The following is a 22,266-nucleotide window of genomic DNA, read 5'->3' as shown; positions in this document are numbered from 1 at the left end:
CGGTGCGGCTAGAAGCCGGGAACGCCGGGGGCGGAGAGAGCCAACAGGGCAGCGCATGCTGTAGAAACCGCGGCGGAGAGAGGCGTGGGAGCTTGAGGCAGAGACGCACCGGACAGAGCGAGCCAGCACCCCGCCATCATCCCGAAATAGCGAGAGGAGAAAGATGGCGGCGGGAAGTGAGTAAGCCCCTCCATGGTCCGTGCCCCGCACCACCGCGTCTGAAAAGCTGAGACAGACAGCTGCGACTCAGCATTAAGCTATCCGGCTGAGGCGGCTGGTCAGCACTTCTCATTCCCCGGAGGTGGATGCCTGCCGGGCCTTCGTGGGTAGTGGCCGCAGGGTCCAGGCGGGGATTGGGTGACAGTGGGGACCCGCCCGTGGCGTTGGTCGCCCGGCAGGGGGAGGCGAACTGTAGCCGTTTGCGGAGAACACCACTGAGGTGGAGGGCTGGCGTGGCAGGACTGCGGCGGAGGAGATAACTTCATTGAAGCCTGCTGCAGCAGGTGTGTGGTCTCCTGGTTCTCCCTCTCCACGCATCAGGGAAACCTTAAGAGCCCCTCCCAGCTCTCCCGAGAATGCTATAGCCAGCCCGAGGGAGTCAGAGGTGGTGTGGGACTGCCGCTCCCGCCAGGGCTGGCTGCTGAGGTCTCTTGCACCAGCTACGGGGGTGTGGCTACCGGAGGGCAAGCAAAATTTGCTGAGGATTCTCAGCACCAAGCTCTACAAGCTTAGGGTCTGAGGGAATGGCAAACTGGAAGAGTGTGCCCAGTCGTTCATGAAAACAGGGCTCCCGGGAGCAGCAGACCTGGCCTGTAGTCAGTATTGTAGTGAGAGGGGCCTGGCTAGAGGAAAAGTGGAAGTGTTTGGACACAAGAGGAGGCCCTAGGCACTCAGGATTGGAGACTCGCCCAGTCTGGGAGGAGCTGCTGCACAGTGATTGGTTCCCGCCTACTGACGGGAAAGACTTGACCTGGGGGGCACAGCGCCACCTAGTGGAAGAGAAGTTAATCAAACTCTAAGACGGCATTTATTAGTCTTTTTTATTGTTGTTGTTGTTTTTTTTTTTTTTTCTGATTGGGGGTTTTTCTTTCATCTTCATTTTTCTATCTTGTTTTTTCTTTCTTTTCTCTTTTTTTTCTTCTTTCTCTTCTAATCTCAATTCTAATTTTTTTAATTATTATTAATATTTTTTTTAAATTTTTGTTCTTTTTTAGTTCCTATTTCTTTCTTCTTTTGTCTTTTCATTTTTCTTATCCCCCCTTCCTTGAATTCTACCTGCCTACTCTCATTCTCCTTAGTGACTTCTTCCCTTCCCTTCTAATACCTTTCCTCCCAGGCATCAAATAAATTTATAGGAATAAACAGTAACCCAGCAGTCAACCAGAACAAGAAGCAACATGAGCAGCTTCAAGAAGCAAGGAAGAAGAGGAGTACAAGCAATGCAGGACAGCCTAAATATTCAGGAGGACCTAGAGTCATCAGAAAAATGGTCATATAAAGACCTCAAGGAACACCTTAGACAGATGGAATGGAACCTCAAAGAGGATACAAGAGAGCAAATTCAAGCAGCGAAAGAACACATTGAGAATGAGTTACATAAACAGCTAAAAGAAGAAGTTAAGCATCTTTATAAGGAGATAGAGATTATAAAAAATAATCAAACAATAATTCTAGAAATGAAGGAAACGATAAACCAAATTAAAAACTCAATTGAGAGTATCACTAACAGAGTGGAACAAGTAGAAACCAGAACGTCAGATAATGAAGACAAAATATACCATCTTGAAAAGAGTCTAGCCAACTCAGAAAGGCTGGTAAAAAATCACGAGAAAATCATCCAAGAGTTATGCGATAACATAAAGAAACCAAACTTACGAGTCATCGGGATAGAGGAAGGTACAGAGATTCACACCAAGGGAATGAGAAACCTACTGAATGAAATAATTACAGAAAACTTTCCAGAAATAAAAAAGGAAACAGATATACAAATTGAAGATGCATACAGGACACCGAGCACACAAAATCACAGTAGACCAACGCCAAGACACATTGTTATGAAGATATCCAATATACAGAACAAAGAGAAAATATTAAAAGCTACAAGAGAAAGGAGACAGATTACATTTAGGGGTAAACCAATACGGTTAACAACGGACTTTTCATCACAGACGCTGAAAGCAAGAAGGTCATGGAACAATGTATTTCAAACACTGAAAGACAATGGATGCCAACCAAGAATTCTGTATCCAGCAAAATTAAGCTTCAGGTATGACAACGAAATAAAGATCTTTCATGATAAACAAAAGTTAAAAGAATTTGCAGCCAGAAAATCTGCATTGCAAAGCATTTTGAGCAAAACACTACACGAGGAAGAAATGAAAAACAATAACCAAAACCATCAGTGGGAAGTGCCTCATTAAAGACAGAGGGCGAGGGGAAAGATAATCACGGAGAAACAAACTAAATATTAAAAAAAAAAAAAAAAAGGATAAGCATTCAAACATGGATGGAAGTTCAAACCATATATCAATAGTAACTCTGAATGTTAACGGCCTAAACTCTCCAATAAAGCGACATAGGCTGGTATCATGGATTAAAAAGACAAATCCAACAATATGCTGCCTCCAGGAGACACATGTGATTGGAAAAGACATACACAGGCTGAAGGTGAAAGGATGGGAAAAAATATACCACGCACACAGTTCTCGTAAGCAAGCAGGAGTGGCCATCCTCATATCGAATAAAATCGACTTCAAGACGAAGTTAATCAAAAGGGATAAAGAAGGTCATTATATACTGTTAAAAGGATCCATTCACCAACAAGACATAACAATTATCAATATTTATGCACCAAACAATGGTGCTGCGACATTCATAAAACAAACTCTCCTCAAGTTCAAGAATCAAATAGACCACAACACAATAATTATGGGTGACTTCAACACTCCTCTTTCACCGTTGGACAGATCCTCCAAACAAAAATTGAATAAAGAAACTATAGAACTCAATATCACAATCAACAACCTAGACTTAACTGACATATATAGAATATATCAACCATCATCAAATGGATATACCTTTTTCTCAGCAGCACATGGATCCTTCTCAAAAATAGACCATATAGTATGCCATAGGGCAACCCTCAGTAAATATAAAGGGGTGGAGATAATACCATGCATTTTATCTGATCATAATGGAATGAAACTGGAAATCAATGATAAAAGAAGGAAGGAAAAATCCTACATCACATGGAAAATGAACAATATGTTACTGAATGATCAATGGGTTACAGAAGACATAAAGGAGGAAATTAAAAAATTCTTAGAGATAAATGAAAATACAGACACAACATATCGGAATCTATGGGACACAATGAAAGCAGTTTTAAGAGGAAAATTCATCGCCTGGTGGTCATCCCTCAAAAAAAGAAAAAAACAACAAATAAATGAGCTCACACTTCATCTCAAAGCCCTAGAAAAGGAAGAGCAAAACAACAGCAAATGTAGCAGAAGACTAGAAATAATTAAAATTAGAGCGGAAATCAATGAAATTGAAACAAAAGAAACTATTGAAAAAATTAACAAAACTAAAAGTTGGTTCTTCGAAAAAATAAATAAGATCGACAGACCTTTAGCCATGCTAACGAAGAGAAGAAGAGAGAGAACTCAAATTACTAACATACGGGATGAAAAAGGCAATATTACAACAGATCCTACAGAAATACAGAAGACAATTAGAAATTATTTTGAAAACCTATATTCCAACAAAATAGAAGATAGTGAAGACATCGATAAATTTCTTAAGTCATATGATTTGCCCAGACTGAGTCAGGAGGATACACACAATTTGAATAGACCAATATCAATGGATGAAATTGAAGAAGCCATCAAAAGACTACCAACCAAGAAAAGCCCAGGACCGGATGGATATACAGCGGAGTTTTACAAAACCTTTAAAGAAGAATTAATACCAATACTTTTCAAGTTATTTCAGGAAATAGAAAAAGAGGGAGCTCTTCCAAATTCATTCTATGAGGCCAACATCACCCTGATTCCGAAACCAGACAAAGACGCCTCAAAGAAAGAAAACTACAGACCAATATCTCTAATGAACCTAGATGCAAAAATCCTCAATAAAATTCTGGCAAATCGAATACAAAAACACATCAAAAAAATTGTGCACCATGACCAAGTAGGATTCATCCCTGGGATGCAAGGATGGTTCAACATACAGAAATCAATAAATGTTATTCACCACATCAATAGACTTAAAGATAAGAACCATATGATCATCTCGATAGATGCAGAGAAAGCATTTGACAAAGTACAGCATCCTTTTATGTTCAAAACATTAGAAAAATTAGGGATAACAGGAACCTACCTTGACATTGTAAAAGCTATATATGCTAAGCCTCAGGCTAGCATCATTCTGAATGGACAAAAGTTGAAGGCATTCCCTCTAAAATCCGGAACAAGACAGGGATGCCCTCTATCTCCACTTCTATTCAATATAGTTCTCGAAACACTGGCCAGAGCAATTAGACAGACGAAAGAAATTAAAGGCATAAAAATTGGAAAAGAAGAACTTAAATTATCACTATTTGCAGATGACATGATTCTATACCTAGAAGACCCAAAAGGGTCTACAAAGAAACTAATAGAACTAATAAATGAATTCAGCAAAGTGGCAGGATATAAAATCAACACGCATAAATCAAAGGCATTTCTGTATATCAGCGACAAAACTTCGGAAACGGAAATGAGGAAAAACACTCCATTCACGATATCCTCAAAAAAAAATAAAATACTTGGGAATTAACCTAACAAAAGAGGTGAAAGATTTATATAATGAAAACTACAGAACCCTAAAGAGAGAAGTTGATGAAGATCTTAGAAGATGGAAAAACATACCCTGTTCATGGATAGGCAGAACTAACATCATCAAAATGGCGATATTACCAAAAGTTCTCTATAGGTTTAATGCAATGCCAATCAAAATCCCAACGGCATATCTTGTAGAAATTGACAAAGCAATCATGAAATTCATATGGAAAAATAAAAGACCCAGAATAGCAAAAGCAATTCTAAACAGGAAGTGTGAATCAGGCGGTATAGCAATACCAGATTTCAAACTATATTACAAAGCAATAGTGACAAAAACAGCATGGTACTGGTACCAAAACAGGCGGGTGGACCAATGGTATAGAATAGAGGACACAGAGACTAATCCACAAAGTTACAACTATCTTATATTTGATAAAGGGGCTAAAAGCATGCAATGGAGGAAGGATAGCATCTTCAACAAATGGTGTTGGGAAAACTGGAAATCCATATGCAACAAAATGAAACTGAACCCCTTTCTCTCGCCATGCACAAAAGTTAACTCAAAATGGATCAAGGAACTTGATATCAAACCAGAGACTCTGCATCTGATAGAAGACAAAGTTGGATCCGATCTACAAATTGTGGGGTCGGGCTCCAAATTCCTCAATAGGACACCCATAGCACAAGATTTAACAACAAGAATCAACAAATGGGACTTAATTAAACTTAAAAGTTTTTTCTCAGCAAGAGAAACAATAAGAGAGGTAAACAGGGAGCCTACATCCTGGGAACAAATCTTTACTCCTCACACTTCAGATAGAGCCCTAATATCCAGAGTATACAAAGAACTCAAAAAATTAGACAATAAGATAACAAATAACCCAATCAACAAATGGGCCAAGGACCTGAACAGACACTTCTCAGAGGAGGATATACAATCAATCAATAAGTACATGAAAAAATGCTCACCATCTCTAGCAGTCAGAGAAATGCAAATCAAAACCACCCTAAGATACCATCTCACTCCAGTAAGATTGGTAGCCACTATGAAGTCAAACAACAACAAGTGCTGGAGAGGTTGTGGAGAAAAGGGTACACTTGTACATTGCTGGTGGGACTGCAAATTGGTGCGGCCAATTTGGAAAGCAGTTTGGAGATTCCTGGGAAAGATGGGAATGGAACCACCATTTGACCCTGCTATTGCCCTTCTTGGACTATTCCCTGAAGACCTTAAAAGAGCATGCTACAAGGATACTGCCACATCGATGTTCATAGCAGCACAATTCACAATTGCTAGACTGTGGAACCAACCCAGATGCCCCTCAGTAGATGAATGGATAAAAAAAAAGTGGCATCTATACACAATGGAGTACTATGCAGCAATAAAAAATGACAAAATCATAGAATTTGCAGGGAAATGGATGGCACTAGAGCAGATTATGCTTAGTGAAGCTAGCCAATCCCTAAAAAACAAATACCAAATGTCTTCTTTGATATAATGAGAGCAACTATGAACAGAGCAGGGAGGAAGAGTAGGAAGAAAAGATTAACATTAAACAGAGACATGAGATGGGAGGGAAAGGGTGAGAAAAGGGAAATTGCATGGAAATGAAGGGAGACCCTCATTGCTATACAAAATTACATACAAGAGGTTGTGAGGGAATGGGAAAATAAACAAGGAGAGAAATGAATTACAGTAGATGGGGTAGAGAGAGAAGTTGGGAGGGGAGGGGAGGGGGGATAGTAGGGGATAGGAAAGGTAGCAGAATACAACAATGACCAATAGGACATTATGTAAAATTGTGGAAGTGTAACCGATGTGACTCTGCAATCTGCATTTGGGGTAAAATTGGGGGTTCATAACCCACTTCAGTCCAATGTATGAAGTATGTTATGTCAAGAGCTTTGTAATGTTGTGAACAACCAATAAAAAAAAAAATACAGATATACAAGTCTGGGCACATGGAAGAAAGAGACCTCTCTTCGGAGTGGGAGCAAAGAAAGACTTCACGGCAGTCAGAGCATCGGAGTTGGACCCTGAGTGCTACGTAGGACTAGAACATAGAGTCAGGAACAGGAAGGTGCTCAAAAATGCCGCATTTATGAGGATGCTCCCAAGGCCAGCTGCCCAGCTAGCAATGTCTCCAAGTGGAACCTGATTCTGTAGGGGAATTCGGAATGTGAATGCAAAGTTTCATCCAGTATTAACAAGAGGTGAAGGAAGTGGGAATGACGTCAAAGACCTAAGGTACTGGGTTGAGAAAGATGTGAGTCTTTGTGAAGCCAGTTGCTGTTGGCACGTTGGTATGTTGTTTCCAATGGTCTCAGGGGAAGACTGGGGGTTTTCTGGATCAACTATTACTGCGTGACAACTTGCTAGTAGTAATTTGTTAGTAGGTCAAGACTTCCTTAGCAGGTCATGTGGGAATCATCTGGTGGTCCTTCTCTCCCACATATCATGGATGAAGGCGACTTACTGACATTCAATTGGCGGACCGTTTAACCTGGAGGACCCAACAGAGCTTTACCCATGTATCTGTCACCTTAGCAGGGATGACTGGGAGGCTGGGCTCAGATGGGAGTGCTACTCTGAATGGAGTGCCAACCTTGGCCTCTCTAAAGGAAGGCAGCCTCACAGCAATCCAACTGTTCACATGGTGGCTCAAGGCTCCAAGAGCAAATGTTCCTATGAGCAAAGTGGAAGCTACATGGTCTTTTCTGGACTTTCATGGACTCCATGTTCTATTGGGTAGAATAAGCCCAGATTCCAGGGGAGGGGAGTTAGAACCTATCTCTTGATGGAAAGAGGATCAGAAATTTGCAGCCATCTTTAATCAGCCACGTTGAGCTTGGGAATATTTCAAACATACAGAAATATTTTTAATAAATAAAAATAAATTAGCAAGAGCTCCCTGCACCTTTCCTCTTTATAAAACATGGCGCTAGGAAACACCCGAGAAGCCTAAAGGCAGGCAGTACACAGCAGACATTCAGTCAGGGTCATGGGGTCTCATTGCTGGTTCCAAATGTGGGCCCAGTCAGGTCACTCCACGTCCCATGTGTCAGTGTCCACATCCATAACATGGGCACAGCCACCCTCCCCTGCCATGGCTGGATTCGTGGAAGGGTAATTAAATGGGTGGAGAAAGGCTTTGAAAATGTGGAAGGCTGTGTAGCCAAGTACTGCATTAGTATAGCGGTGGAAGCTACCCTCAGGGAACTAATTGTCTGGTTGGGAAAGTAAAACCTTGCTGGCATGAAAAAAATGTGTGAAGAATACAAGACAGCATGGGACAGAGAACAGGCCACGAGGCTCTGACTATTAGCACGGCAGGAAGGAGGAGAAGAGAGGGACTGATCGGAGCCTTTGGGAAAGCTCGCCAGTGGTGTATCAGATTTCTCTCCCATTGAAGAGGTGATGGATGTGCAGATCTGCAGGAACTCTGGGAGTTAACATTCCTAACATGCTCACGCACACTGCTGCTGCGTCTCAGGACCAGGTTTTATTTGTAACTACCTCATTGGGTCGGGGGGGATACCAACCCTGTCCCCTTAATCCTGCCTATCCCTGAGTCTTTATCAAAGTACACAGCAGCCACCCAGGCGGCTGCCGTGGGCACTGGCCCAGTGCCCTTGGCAAAGCTTGGGCTTCTGAAGCCTTCAGGTCTCCGTCCTCCCTTGGCTTCACTGAATTTGCAAGAGACTGAATCTAACAAGCCCTGCAGCCCCTCCTCAGGGCCTCCTTTTTGATCTCTGATAGCTGCTTCTGAGAGACAGCTTCCAATGGCTGCATCACCTTTGTCCAGAGCAGAAGCAGCTCAGTGCTTGGGGACCCACAGCTGGAAGACCCTGCCACTGCTGTTGCTGCTGCGGCTGCTGCTGCTGCAGTTGGCCAAGCTGAGGCGTGGGAGGGCAGGCTTTGGATGAGGCTCTAGGCTCTCTTACTCTAGTCAAGGAAAGTCAAAGGCTGCTCAAAGGCTCTGCTCTGGGGCAAACCTCTGTTCTGGCTCCTTCTGCTATGCAGGCTAAAACTCCCCCAACACAGCAAGCAAAGGCTGGGTGCCCGCGGTGCCTTGTGCTCTTCTCACACTGGGCTAGCTCAGCTCATAGCAGCCGAAGATGCTCACAGCCAGTTTCCAGAGGAAACTAGTGTTCACAAACTCGGCAGGCACTCACATTTGCCACCGCAGAGGAGACGGCAAAGGCTCAGAGAGGTACGGTGACTGTGAAGCCACAGAGCTGCAGGGGAGGAGGTCAGACCCCGGCACACTGCCATCACTCTGCCCTGCCACCTTGCAGCCGATACCAGATCGTTTTATACTCTTCTCTGCTTTGCCACCTCTGAGAAGGCTGAACTCTGTGTGAATAGGCTCCTTCACTCAAGTATCTGCTTTCTGTCCCCTGTTCCTTATTAGTCCTGATCTCTAGTGGATGACATCCGCCTGCCCAGTCTCTGCCATCTGTCCTCCATAACATTGTGCTACAGTTTCTCTCTTCCCAGACTTTGTTTCTTCAGTGCTAAAGTGGACTCACTGATTCTGTGTGTGTTTGGAGATTCACTCCATGTTTCATCAACAGTTCTCAATGTATTTTTATTGCTTCTTTTCCAAACATCATTTTCTGTGGCTTCCCGGGTCTTTTTTATAAAGATGGCTAATGAGCCATAATGGGCCATATGAAGACTGGCAAATCCTTTAAGTTTCTCTACCTCTTTTCTTATTATACTGATTTCCATTTTTGTATATGTTAAATGTGGACACTGGTCTGCTCTGCTGGACTGGTCAGCTGGGGTTCTTCTACACAGCCACGGCACTCCTGCCCTGAGGGTTACCTCAGAAAAGGCCATACTTGGACTCCCTCCAGCCACTGCATATGAGTCAATCATTGTAGCTTCTGAGAGCCACAGAGATACCCACTGTCCAGGCCTATTTTGTGAGGGTGCCTCCTAATTTCTAAAGCAAACCCTGAGCTTGCTGACCTTAACCATGATGCTTCATGGTAGGCTAGAGCCATTCTGAAGCAGCTGATTCTGTGTCTGCAGATTTCCTATCTGGCTGGTTGTAATCCTTTGAACTTATTCTACGGCTTGGTCCCCAGTGTAACCGTGTTGAGAAGTGTCAGTCCTTTAAGAGGGATTAGTACTTACTTGTAGCTCTGGTGGGACTGGACCGTTCGCCTTGAGAGTGGGTTGTTATAAAGTAAGCCTGGCACTTCCCCCTGGTCTTTCTTTCACACATGCTCTTCTGCACACCCCCACTTCCATTTTCCACTGTTCCAACATGAGTTGAACCTGCACGAGAACCTCACAAGAAGCCAAACGGATGTTGATGCCAAATAAGCCTGTTTTCTTTAAGTATGGAATAAGACCCTGGTTGAACCAGATGGCTTTTGCTCTCAGGCCCTGTGGCCATGGGGTTTCAGAAATATGCCATTTCCACCAGATACCATGCCTGCCCAGTGAATTGATCAGTAAGAGTTGGGATCAGTGTCATTTTTCCTGTTATTATTGTCAGGATAGGAGTGTTAAACAAAAGACAATGTGACGTGGGGAAGAAGTAGAACAGGAGCTCAGCTCTGCCATCAGACCAAACTGAACGTGCGTCTTGACATGGCAAGACATTTTTGCCCTCTGAATCCTGGTTTCTTCATCTATAATATGGGGATGTTTTTCTGTCTCACAGGGCTTTATGACAAATAATGGTAAAAATAAAAAATGGCCAAGGAGAGTAGAATTCACCAGAGCTACACTGTCCTTGCTGCCACCAAGAAGGGGAAGTTTCAGCAGCATCACAGGATGATGGGCCGGAGATATTTGGAGGCCCCGGGGGTTCCCTGGGACTTGGGCAACAGTGAAGGCCAAATGACCCAGTGAAAACATCCCCTTTCCAAGGACCCAAGCTTTCTGCTCCACATGTCCCTCAAGGCTTCCCTCATCAACCTGTTCTTCACTAGAATCCAGCAAGGAGCATGTTACTGTCCTCATACTACAGGTGCCAGAAAGGTCATCCCAGAAAGTTAGGTGGGTGAAGACTTACCCAATTTCATGCTGCTGCAAGCAACCAGAACAGACCCAATAAATTCTGGCCCTGCCTAGAAGAATGCCCCCAAATGATAGAGGCACTTTCCCTGTCCCTTCTCACTAATAAAATATACTGTCAGAACTGTGATGAGCTACTCCAGAGAGTTTGGTGTGCACAGAGCCTCAGTTAGACCTTTGGTGGCATTTGTCTCTCTGAGGAAATGGGGAACTTTGGGGCCAGATCGCTGCCTACTGCAGCAGCCAGCGCAGCACTGACACTCGTGAGCATTTACTGAAATGAACCAACAGATACCGCGCGGCCATGGCTGCCTCCCAGGGTCCTAGGGAACTTGGGGCTGCCAGATGTCATTTGCACCCCAGGACAAGGCTGACTGGGACTGCACTCCATCTTCTGCACAGGAGAGTGGAAGCGTCCCTCTTGATGCTTATTAACTTCAGTGCATCTAATTATTCTCCTTACAGCTGGGTAAGTTTGAATCGCCTCACCTCCCTGTGTCAGTTTCAGGGTTTGAAACGATTGACAGCTCCAATTAGCTGCAATTAGGAAAGATTAAAACCGTGTATCAGGCGGGTTTAGAGGTGGAGCCCGAGCTTCCTGTGAGGTGTGGAGGGGCACCCTCACACTAGACTGTCTGTCTTGGTCTCTCCTTTTTTTTTCCCAAAAGGAACCCAAGAGACCCAGGCTGGGAAAGTAGCAGAGGAAGCCCCTCTTTCTCATCAGATGGCCAGCTCTGGCAGCTGATCGTGCAAAGAAAGCTGAATCCCAACTAGAGAGTGAAGCAGAGAGCAGCGTCTGGGGGAAAAGGAAAAAAAATGTCTTTAGAAAGGAAAAATCGTGGAGGCTGTAATCCCTATTGCAAAGGCTCCCCAGGAGCAGGCAGGCATGATGAATCTGGCTAGAGCACCACTATCCCGCTTTGTTTACCTAAGTTTGACAATGCATATTTATGCAAATCGACAGTGGGTCTGCGTTGGCTGTTCATTAATTAGCATCTGATTCCTCCTGTGTTTGCCAGGCTTTGAGAATTCCAGCTAATTTGATAAACAGTTGATTTTCCTTTCAAAGCTCTTTAATGTGGGTCTCTTGACTGCACCTGACTGGCAGGGCCTGGGAGCTGGAACCCCCAAGGTGGGTTCAGGGCCTGTAGAGAAAGAAACGGCCAGCGTCCAGGAGGCAGGAGGCGGGGAAGACCCTCAGAAGGAGCTGGAACATGCCTTGGAGGATACAGAACCCGACCCTCACAGCCTGGATGAAGACTGTGTCTCACGTTTGTGTTTGAAAAGTCTCCCTATGCAGTGACCTCATTTAATCATCACAAAATCCCTGATGTACAGGAAGAAAATATTATGGACCACTATCTGGTTTTACCATATCAATAAGTATATTGGCAACATCATCCCATTTCATGGACGTATGAACTGTGGCTCAAGGAAGACCGGCTAAAAAACGGCTGAGTAGGGATTCAGAGCCAGCAGCTTCCCCCAGCCTTGCTTAGTGTCCGAGGATGAAAACATCTGCACCCAGAGAAGCCAACCTAGGGAGGAAGGTCCCCACCCCAGGAGGCACCAGAAGAGGCTGAGGTCACACTTTGCTGTGCCATCTCTGTGGAGAGGGCAGCGCCTGGCCAGGCTGAGAGAGGGTAGCTGGGGGCGGGATTTCAGCAGAGGGGGTTGGTTTGTCTCGTGTTTATTCTGTGATACTAGAAGCAGAACCCACGGGTCTGTGAAAGCTGCAGAGAAGTCCCTGCACAGCTGTGGGTCCTGCTGTCCTCACCCACAAATAGCCATCGGCCGTGGCTCAGGAAGGTCTGGACCCTGCTGCCCTGTTATGCTTGACCCCTAGTCTCTTGCTATCTGCTACTTTGAGGCCTTTTGTCCTCCCTGTCTGGGACACACACACACACACACACACACCCTCCTGACACCTTCCTCCCACTCTGCTATTCTGAGCACAGGAACCTGGCACAGCCCTGCAGCTGACCACCCTCTCGGAGTCCACCCCACCTCCTCTGGCCCGGCTCCAGCCCGTTTGATTAAGGCATCCATACAGTGTGCACCTCCCGGAAAGAACACCAGGATCTCGCTGTCTATAGCCACATCCAGGAGCAGAGGCGAGGACAGCACAGAAAACTTTATTCCTTCAGAAGCTGCAGGAGTCACACTGGCCATGCTGGCACTGGGGAAGTCCCCTCCGAGGCTGGAGCCCCTCGCCTCTGCTGAGGCCGCTCTCAAAACCCTCCAGGGCTTTGAGCAGCAATCTGAGACGACCCCCTGGTGCATTTTATCTAAGCCTCTAACTTGGGAGGCCGCAGCCCCCATTTTGCGTGGTAATCCGCTGGCCGTGACCATGACAGAATGCAAATTGATAACTGATGTTAAGTGATGTCACGTTCTCCCACTCAGAGGCTCTGGAAAGCACCACTGTGTGCTCTTGCAGGTGTTTTCTCTTTTCCTGAGTCATAGTGTCATCTTTAGTTTGCAGAAGGAAGCAGAGTGAGAGAGAGGGTAGCCCTGCCCCTGGCAGGTTAAGCCCACCTCCCTGCACAGCCTCCCCAAGCCAATCAGATGGGCATCGTCCCTGTCCAGCGAGGCGCTAGGATGGAGCTGCTCAGTAACAAAGCAGCAGCAGCTGCCTGCTCCCCACATCCCTCTGTCCTTCCAGGACCCAGGACCCAAGGCTCTGTTTCTGAGGGTGTTGGGAATGACAGTCTCAACTGAACAAACCAAAGCACCCCCCACCGCAGGATTAACCCTTGGAGCTTCAAATGGTAAGCTGCTAAACACAACAAGCACACGTGTGCATGTGTACACATACACACACACACACACACACACACACACCCTAACTGGCCTCCCTCTGCCCTGATGTTCAATAATGCCAAAAAAGCTCATTAAGCCCCGATTATGTGCAGGACACTAAACTTTTCAGTGTTCTCTGAAAAATTTGAGCTAGGAATTAAAAATCATAATTTTAAAAAACCCTGAGACCACAGGCCAAGTAGGGAGATGTTTACAGCTTATTAAGCCAATGAGCGGAGGCCTGTGGAAGAAAAGCAGGTAGGGGTCCCTCTTCTGCTTCCAGCTGGGTTACTTGGGCAAGATGCCTGCTAGGGTTTGGGACACCCCACCAGTTCCTACACTCTGGGGGGTGCGAGTCACCCCCATTTTACAGCTAGCATCCCCACCTGGTCAGCCCTCTTACCTCAGAATTTGTGTCATGTAGGGAGACAAGGATCCTAATTCCCAGTGTGGATCAAAATCAGAGGGTCAGAGAGGTTGAGGGATTCTTCTGAGTTTGCCCAGCCAACTTAATGAGTTCTGAAACTGGGACTACATATTGTCATGCCTGCCACCCCATGGCTGATCAGGGAAATACCTTTAGGAGTCAGGTCCTCACACTTGTCCCCAGTATTTCTCACAGACAGTCCTCTAAATTGGTCCCAGAGGGTGACTTGTAATGGATTTGGGTAACTTCTCCTGTCATCTTGACACTTCCCCCACAGCAGTCCTAGTCCTCTCCAAACGTTGCCTTCTGAGACAGCTGGACCCGAGGAGACCATGGGGCTCCACGTGGCCTCCGTGGCCACCCGCCCTCCCTGGCTGTCCCAAGCCAGCAGCCAGCGTTTCTCTGCTCTTTACCACTTGCAGCTTCAGAGCCGCCGAGTTTGCGGGACGTCAGTGCTGACCGCCCCCTGGGCCCTCCGCTGTTCTGAAGCCTACCAAGGACGGAGACCCTCCAGGGCTTTGACCAGCAATCTGAGACGACCCCCATCCCTCCCCCAGCAGATGAAATGTTGCACTTGAAAGAGACTCAGGATCCTGAAGTCTGCTTTTTCTGAGCTCAAGCAAGGCCTTAAGCCAGGTTGGAGCCTTTGTGACTCACACACCAAAGGTATTTGCTCAACTGAAACCCCACGGAGCAGGATTCCTGTGTGTAGCCCCACCTGAGCAGGCGCTCTGGCCTGGCCACCTGCAGCCTGCCCCCTCCCTCCCCAGGAGCCCACGGCAGGGTTAGGTTTGTCCTGACCTAGCTCGTTCCTTCCTTGGTCCAAGCTTTTTGTTCATTTTGTCTTCTTGTTTTAAATCTAGGCTACCAACCATTACAGAAGCAAGAGCTTCCAATTCCACTCACTGCCTGGGCCCAACAGGACCCTTTGCACACCCTCACCCAGCCCTGCCAGCCCGTGCCCTGCAAGCCAGCCCTTGATGCTGCTGCATGAACAGGCCCTGGACAGATGGATGGGGGTGGTCTGCCCTCCCCTGGGGAAACACCCCCAGGGCACCGTCACTGGGAGGAAAGAGTCTGCTGAGGTTCAAAACCAGCCAGAAAAAGCTCCCGGCTTGGGGCTTCCAGAGATCGATAGAACAAGCCTGTGGCCATGTTGTTGCACCAAGTGCTGGCAGATGTGTGGTGGCCCAGGAGAGATCGATAAGGCAAGGGCAGCAAGAGCACATAAATTACGAGAATCCACTTTGTCCAGGCCATCCTGGGGGCTCATGGAGGGCCAGGGACAGACTCCAGGGAACGAGTATGGCCCACCCCCGTCAGGGACCCCTGCAGTCCCTCACAGAGGTCATCCTGTGTGTATGTGTAGGGCCGGTGGTCACAGTTAGCATGGGAGGGTAGAGATTTGTCTGTCTGGTGTGACCCAGGGCCTTAGCATCTGGGGGCAAAGGAAGAAAGACAAAGTTAAGGATACATCACCCTGGGACTCCCTGGGGCCCAGTTCCCAGTGACAGAAACAATGGCTGCCACACTCTGACTCCATCCCTAGAATGCCGAGTGACCCTGTGACTTAAGGGGACAACCAGGAGACTCCTGGGGTAAAAGGGAGGACTGTTAACAGCCAATACCACAGCTGTGTCGGGGAGCCTGCAGGAGATTTTGTTGTCCTTAAAAAAATAATAATAAAATAACTTTGCTTCCAAAAGCAAAACTTCAGGAGATTTGACTCAAAGGAAACACACGTACATATGTGTATACACACACACACACACACACACACACACACACGTTTACACGCATCTACTTGAACCAGAATCAGAAACTCCAATCTTGTAGGTTCAGGGTGATAATTTCCTGCATGATCTGAGACGCTCTGTCTCCAGCTCCAATCTCATCCCACACCCCATCCCTGAGTCACAACTTCCCCAAAACATTGGGGGTTTTTATTTCCTTACATGTTCCAGCTTCTGACCTCAGGATGTTCTTTCATCCCCAAATCCTCCGTTCTTGGTTCTTGCATCTCCATTTCTACCCATCCCTCCATTCTCAGCTTAAATATCTCACTCCTCTACCTTCACCAAGCACCCTTGGTTTCTGCTCTTACAGAGCCCCTACCTCCATTTTGAGCACATAATAGAAACCATGTTGGAGAACGATTTGTTTATCTTCTCCTGTCACAGGAGTCTATAAACTCCACCATAATGTTTATTTAATCATCCCCATATCTCAGTGTCTATTACAGTAGATGCTCAATAAAAAGCTGATGAATGAATGAATGTCCACACGTTTTAAATCATGGAAATAAACTGCAGTCTTCAGAAGAGAGATACCACGAGACAAGGGGACCTTAAATGGTGTCGTGACAACAGCAGACACTTCCATTGTACTTGCCACATGCCACATACTGTCCCAAGCCCTTCATAACAGCCCGGTTCATCCACAGAGCAACCTATTCCAGAATTCTGCAGCTACCACACCCACCTCTTGGCTGGGGAAACTGAGGCAAAGAGGGATCAGGTTTCCTCAAGTTCTCCCACACTTGGTTGGTAATGGGGAACCACTATCTGCACAGAGAGGTGGGGTGGCTGGACTGCATCTTACCAATCCTCCTGGGCTGGCTGAGGATACCCAGGAATAGCCCTCAGGAGGAAGGAAGAAAACGTTCTTCAAACACATGAAGTGCTGACAGAGAAGTGGAACGGCTGGGGTTGCAATGACCCAAGGCTGGAACCCACAACTGATGCAATATGTGGAAACAGAGACTAGCTCAATGTAATGGGGAGACCCTGTGATAACCAGATCTGTCTACCCATGGGGTGGACCGCCTTCCTAGGTAAAGACTCCGAGCAAAGGCCAGGCACCAATTGGGCCCCACACAAGAGAGGCAGATGCTAAGTGGAGGCGCTGATTGGAATGCTGATGTCCACTGCCCCTCTGATGATCTGTCCAGTTGATCTCCCACAGTTGGCCCATTTCCATTTATTGTGCTGAACAATGATAAATACTTTCAGCACCGTGACCGTGCATCTCAATTGCCAATAAAAGATATCATTCATTTACTATTAATAAGGCAGCAGGTTCCAAAATTTTTTTAAATAATTAATTAAATGCCAAGACAGGTGAGTGGATTCATTTGAGAACAATTTACAAGAGGGTAAAGGTTTCCCAGTTAACTCATATCCAATCAGAAATTCAATTAACCAGGACAAACATCCTCCCAGCATCTCAGCTTACCCGGGTTCTCACGCTGAACCTCCCCCCCAACCCCCGTCTCTTGGCCACTCTGTCGGCGGGTGGTTAAATTCTGTATCAATTTACATGTTTGTTTACAAAATGCATCATAGACTGGAGAAAAAAAAATATCTAGCTAGTCTAGCCTGTTGTTCCTTCGCTTCTAAAGTAATTTTGGGGGCCGGTAGAGAGGGAGAAGGGTAAGAAAAAGAAATAAAAAAGAAAATAAGAAAAAAAATAAAGGGGCTGGTGGGAGCGGCCAGAACACTGCAATTTTCCAACCATTTTCATCCAAATTGTCTGCAATTTCCCTGTGGCCCAGGCTCCAAATTACGAGTGAATGCTGCAGTAGCAATCCCGGCTGGAGCCCAAACACTGTCCCTGTAATGACAGCCAGACCCACAACAGAACATGCAGACTCATATCCTGCCAAGGCAAAGTTCATGTTTGAAGTAGGGGCTGGATGAGAAAATAATGCCTGCCTCCCTCATCTTGCTCTCTTGCTTATAGAAACAGTCCTCGTCTAGGACCACAGTAATCTGCATCAGGGGCAGCCATTTCATGTACAAACTTCCCTCCTCCATTCCTTCTCTTCCTATCACTTGACAGATGAGAAAACAGGCCCAGAGAGGTCCAGTGACTTCCCCGAGGTCACACAGTGAGCTCCTATTTAGCAAGGAGGCTGAGACAAGAGGCTACCAATAATGTGTCTCCCTTGGCCTCCCTCTTTCTGACAAACGGAAGCAAGACCTTGAAGGAGGAACTCATCTCTTTGCCAGAGCTCCTTACTTGTTCACGTGAGAAAAGGAGGAGTAGGACTAGGAAGAGGATCTAGAAAAACGCAGTGTTCTTTACATATAAAATTCAACTCCAAGACCCGAGAGAATAAAATCCATCTAAAAATGAGAAAAAAGTCACATACCTAATGGGATGCAAATATCTTGAACCATTGTAAGTTCATTAAAATTCATATTGAGGCTGATAATTAAACACATAAATACATGGTGTGGCAGGCATTAAATCTAATTATTGCACCTCTGAAAATTGATTTATATGGATGTGATTATTAATTTGAGGTTGCCATTAATTACCAATGACAAGATCAATATGCAACTATTTCTAGGCTGGCCTGCACCTTGCTTGTCTGAGGAATGGGTCTATACTAAAATTTTGGTGTGATCAGGTTTCCTGGGGAAACCTGTTAGAAGCTCTGTCAAGAATATGTTCTAAGAGAAAGAGTTCTGAGCTGTGGTTCTGAAGACTGGACTTCGCTACCACTGGGTGTCTGCACTAACTGATCTTTATGATTTCCTATTTCAATGTAAGATGTGATACCTGGGGATAATTTTTTTTCTATACTAGAGACTAAACCCAGGGCCTTGCACATGCTAGGCAAGTGCTCCACCACTGAACTATAACCCCTGCCCTTTTTATTTTATTTTGAGATGAGGTATCACAAAGTTGCCAAGGCTGACTTCGAACTTGCATCCTCCTGCCTCAGCCTCCCCAGTAGATGGAATTATAGGCATGTGCCACCATGTCTGGCTTAACCTGTGGATAATCTTAATATCACCTGTTCTGCTCCAACCCTCTGACCCAGGAGTGAGCTCTGGGTGGGTTATTCAATCCTTCTGAATTTCTATTTCCTTACAAGATAAAAAAAGAAGGGTAAGAACATCACACATAGAGCATCCAGATACAGCCGAGCATAGAGAAATCATCATTACCATTTACCACATTTTACCATCCTGTTTCCATGTGAAGGTGAAGTTTTATTTATAACAATAGCAAAAAACAAAACATCCTATATATACTAAATGAAAATTATTATCATCCTTGTTCTGCTGACTGCTCAAGGTTGCTGGGTGGGTGGGGAATCGAGAACAAATAATATATAAGAAGATTTTTTGCAAACTGAAAAACATGCTAGCAACTTCAGATGAACATCCTTCTGCTACAGAGAGAAGATGGCAAATTTCAGGGGCCTAGGCTTCATGGTTTCTCTTTCTCAGTCAGGAACATCTCTCCCCTGGGGACCATACTGGGTGGCATCTCTGCAGTCCCTGACAGGAGAGCAGGTTTGAGCCCAGAGTGTGTATGCATCAAAGCCAGCCTAATCCCTGGGTGAGGTAAGCCACGGGAAACAAGTGGACTTTAGGGGACAGGACTTTTAAATGCCTTTGCCAAGCATGTTCTGGTAAGAAATTTATTTCTGGAAATTGAGAGACGAACACAGCTATTTAAGTGCGGAAAGCCGTCCACACCAAGGAATCAACGATTGTTCCAGAGACTTAGAGAACTAGGGAGAAGAGGACTCAAAGAGATGACAAGACATTAAAGCAGCAGCTGGAGGACTCCAAAAGCAGCCCTGCCCGCATTCCAGTCTTGACAGGTGACTGTCAGCGGGTGTCCACTGCCCACCCGAGGCTCGGCCATATGCTCCTTTAAACCCATCAGGAACCACGTGCCCCACTGGCAGCCCCTTGACCCCCATCACGGTGGGCTCAGGAGCCGGGCTCCCAGCGTGGCTGTTCCGGAGGGCACGTGTCCAAGCTGACAAGCAGCCGTGCGCTCCGAGGGCTTGGTGTTGCTCAAGGATCAAATTGGCTCTCCTGAAGAACCCAGAGATTAATGAAGCCTCCCACTACCTCCCATCACCCCCTGCCTGCGAAAAGGCTGGCTTGATTGTTCACTTCAGGGGAGGAAAATGAGAGAGAAGTAAGATCACACCGAGCTCCAACACTCGTCCTAAATCATCTCCTCCAGACGCAGCGCGCTGGGGCTACACAGGGCTCCGCCCCACAGAGGAGAAGCCCGGGACCCAACAGGCGCACTGCTCTGGCCTCCAAGAGTCCTGCAGCCTCTGCCTCGGGAGGAGTATGTTGCTAGCAGGCTGGGCCTCGTCGGGTTTTTTTGTTTTTTACTCCAAAAGAGTGCAAGACAACCCTTGCGACTGCTCTGCTCTGTGAGCAGTGGCCTGAACCTCTTTTCTTGGTGCCTTTTCACGGCTTGTTGCAGTTTATGCTTTGGAAAGCATTTCCCTTTTAATTGATATCAAGGGGCTTCTTGCTCCCGTAAAGTGACTCAGGACTGGCACTGCTCATTAAAAGACAGAATCGGAGGTGGGGTTGGGATGCAGCTAATTACATCAGGCTGGAGAAGGCTTGAGAAAGAGGGCAAGTGAAGGCTCCTCATCTGAGACCTCTGCAGATCGCCAAATTAAAAGAATGCCTTCTGCTGATAAACAGGGTGCAGCCGGGCCAGAGCACAGCTACCGGCAAGTGGAGACCCAGGCTGCTGCAGAGGTTCTGCTGCTATTGGAGTTCCCTAGGGTGGGGGTGGGGTGCACAAAGGGTCCCTCAACCTCCCAGCCCACCTCCTTCTAGACATGCTTTGAAGTCAACATGGATGAACCTGTTGGACATTCTGCAGAATGTGAAATCCATTCCCATAAAGACACATACCACAGGATTCCACGGATATGAGGTCCCTGAAATAGTCAAACTCATGGAAAAAGAATAGACAGGTGGTTGCCAGGGGCTGCAGGGGGAAAAATGAGGAGTTATTCTTCAACCGTATAAATTCTCAGTAATATGAGGTTTGAGGCAGGAGGATCCCTTGAGCCCATGAGTTCAAGACCAGCCTGGGCAATATAGTGAGACTCCATATGTTATGGTTTAGATGTGTGGTGTCCCCTAAAAGCTCACCTATAAGATAATGCGAGAGGGTTCAGAGGGGAAATGGTCTGGTTTGAGAGCCTTAATCTAATCAGTGAATGGATCACCTGAAGGGACTGAGTGGTAACTGAAGGCAGGTGGGGTGTGGCTGGAGGAGGTGGGCATTGGAGGTATGGCTTTGGGGTATATATTTATATCTGGCCAGTGGGGTCTCTCTGCTTCCTGATCAGCATGTGAGTGGCTTTCCTCCACCACACTCTTCTGCCATGATATTCAGTCTCACCTTGAGCCCCAAAGAATGGAGACTGCTATTTATGGATTAAGACCTTGGAAACCATGAGCCTCCAAATGAACTTTTCCTCCTCTACAGTTGTTCTGGTCAGCGAACAAGCTGACTAATACACCATCTCAGATAAATGAGTTCTTAGTAACACAAGAAGAATAAATTCTGGAATCTGCTGAATAGCATTGTGCTTATAGTTACCCATCCCATAGGGTACACTTAAAATCTCATCAAAAAGGTAGATCTCATGTTCAATGGTCTCAACATACATGAAAAAGAAGATCCTGGCAGGAGAAAATAAAGGCTTAGCACACTGTGGCCCACTAGGGAAATCTGAATTTTTTTTTTATGGTTGGGGGGATATAAAAAGAAGAAATAATTATCATGACATGTGAAATTCACATTTCAGTGCTATATGTAATGAGTTCTTGGAACATGTATTATTTCCATATTTTCTGTGGCTGCTTTTGTGCAACCATAGCAGAGTGTGGCATCTGCCACAGAGACTGGCTAGCCCACAAAGCCTAAAATACTTCCTGTATGGGCTTTTGCCCTGCCTGTATGGTGAGGGGCAGACAGTAGTTGTAAGATACTGACACTGCTTTGCACCTGGAGTTTGAACCTCTGGGAGGGGGAATCGCATATATCTCTGAGCATAGGCATCCTCATTTGTAAAATGGATGTACACAAGATCTATTCTATGTATGTTGTTCTGAAATTTAATGAGATAAGATATATAGGAATAAAAAAATTGGCACAATACTTGAAGTAGAGGACATAATATTAACAGAATGAATCAAAGGATACGTGCACACACAGCCATTATCAACGGTCTGCACATCTTTCATCATTCAATTTTGGTCCTCTATCTTCAAGAAGGATCCTTATCTCCCCAACCAACCTTGCCCCAAATGATGCCCTTCTCCTCTGAATGCCTTTCGTGTTTACCCAATTCTGTTCTGTTTTGTACCCCCAGAATTCCCTAA

Source organism: Spermophilus citellus (genome assembly GCF_964194105.1).
Source record: "Spermophilus citellus genome assembly, chromosome: 16".
Classification (NCBI taxonomy): Eukaryota; Metazoa; Chordata; class Mammalia; order Rodentia; family Sciuridae; genus Spermophilus; species Spermophilus citellus.
The sequence above is the reverse complement of the archived record's forward strand: the minus strand, read 5'-3'. Positions refer to the sequence as shown.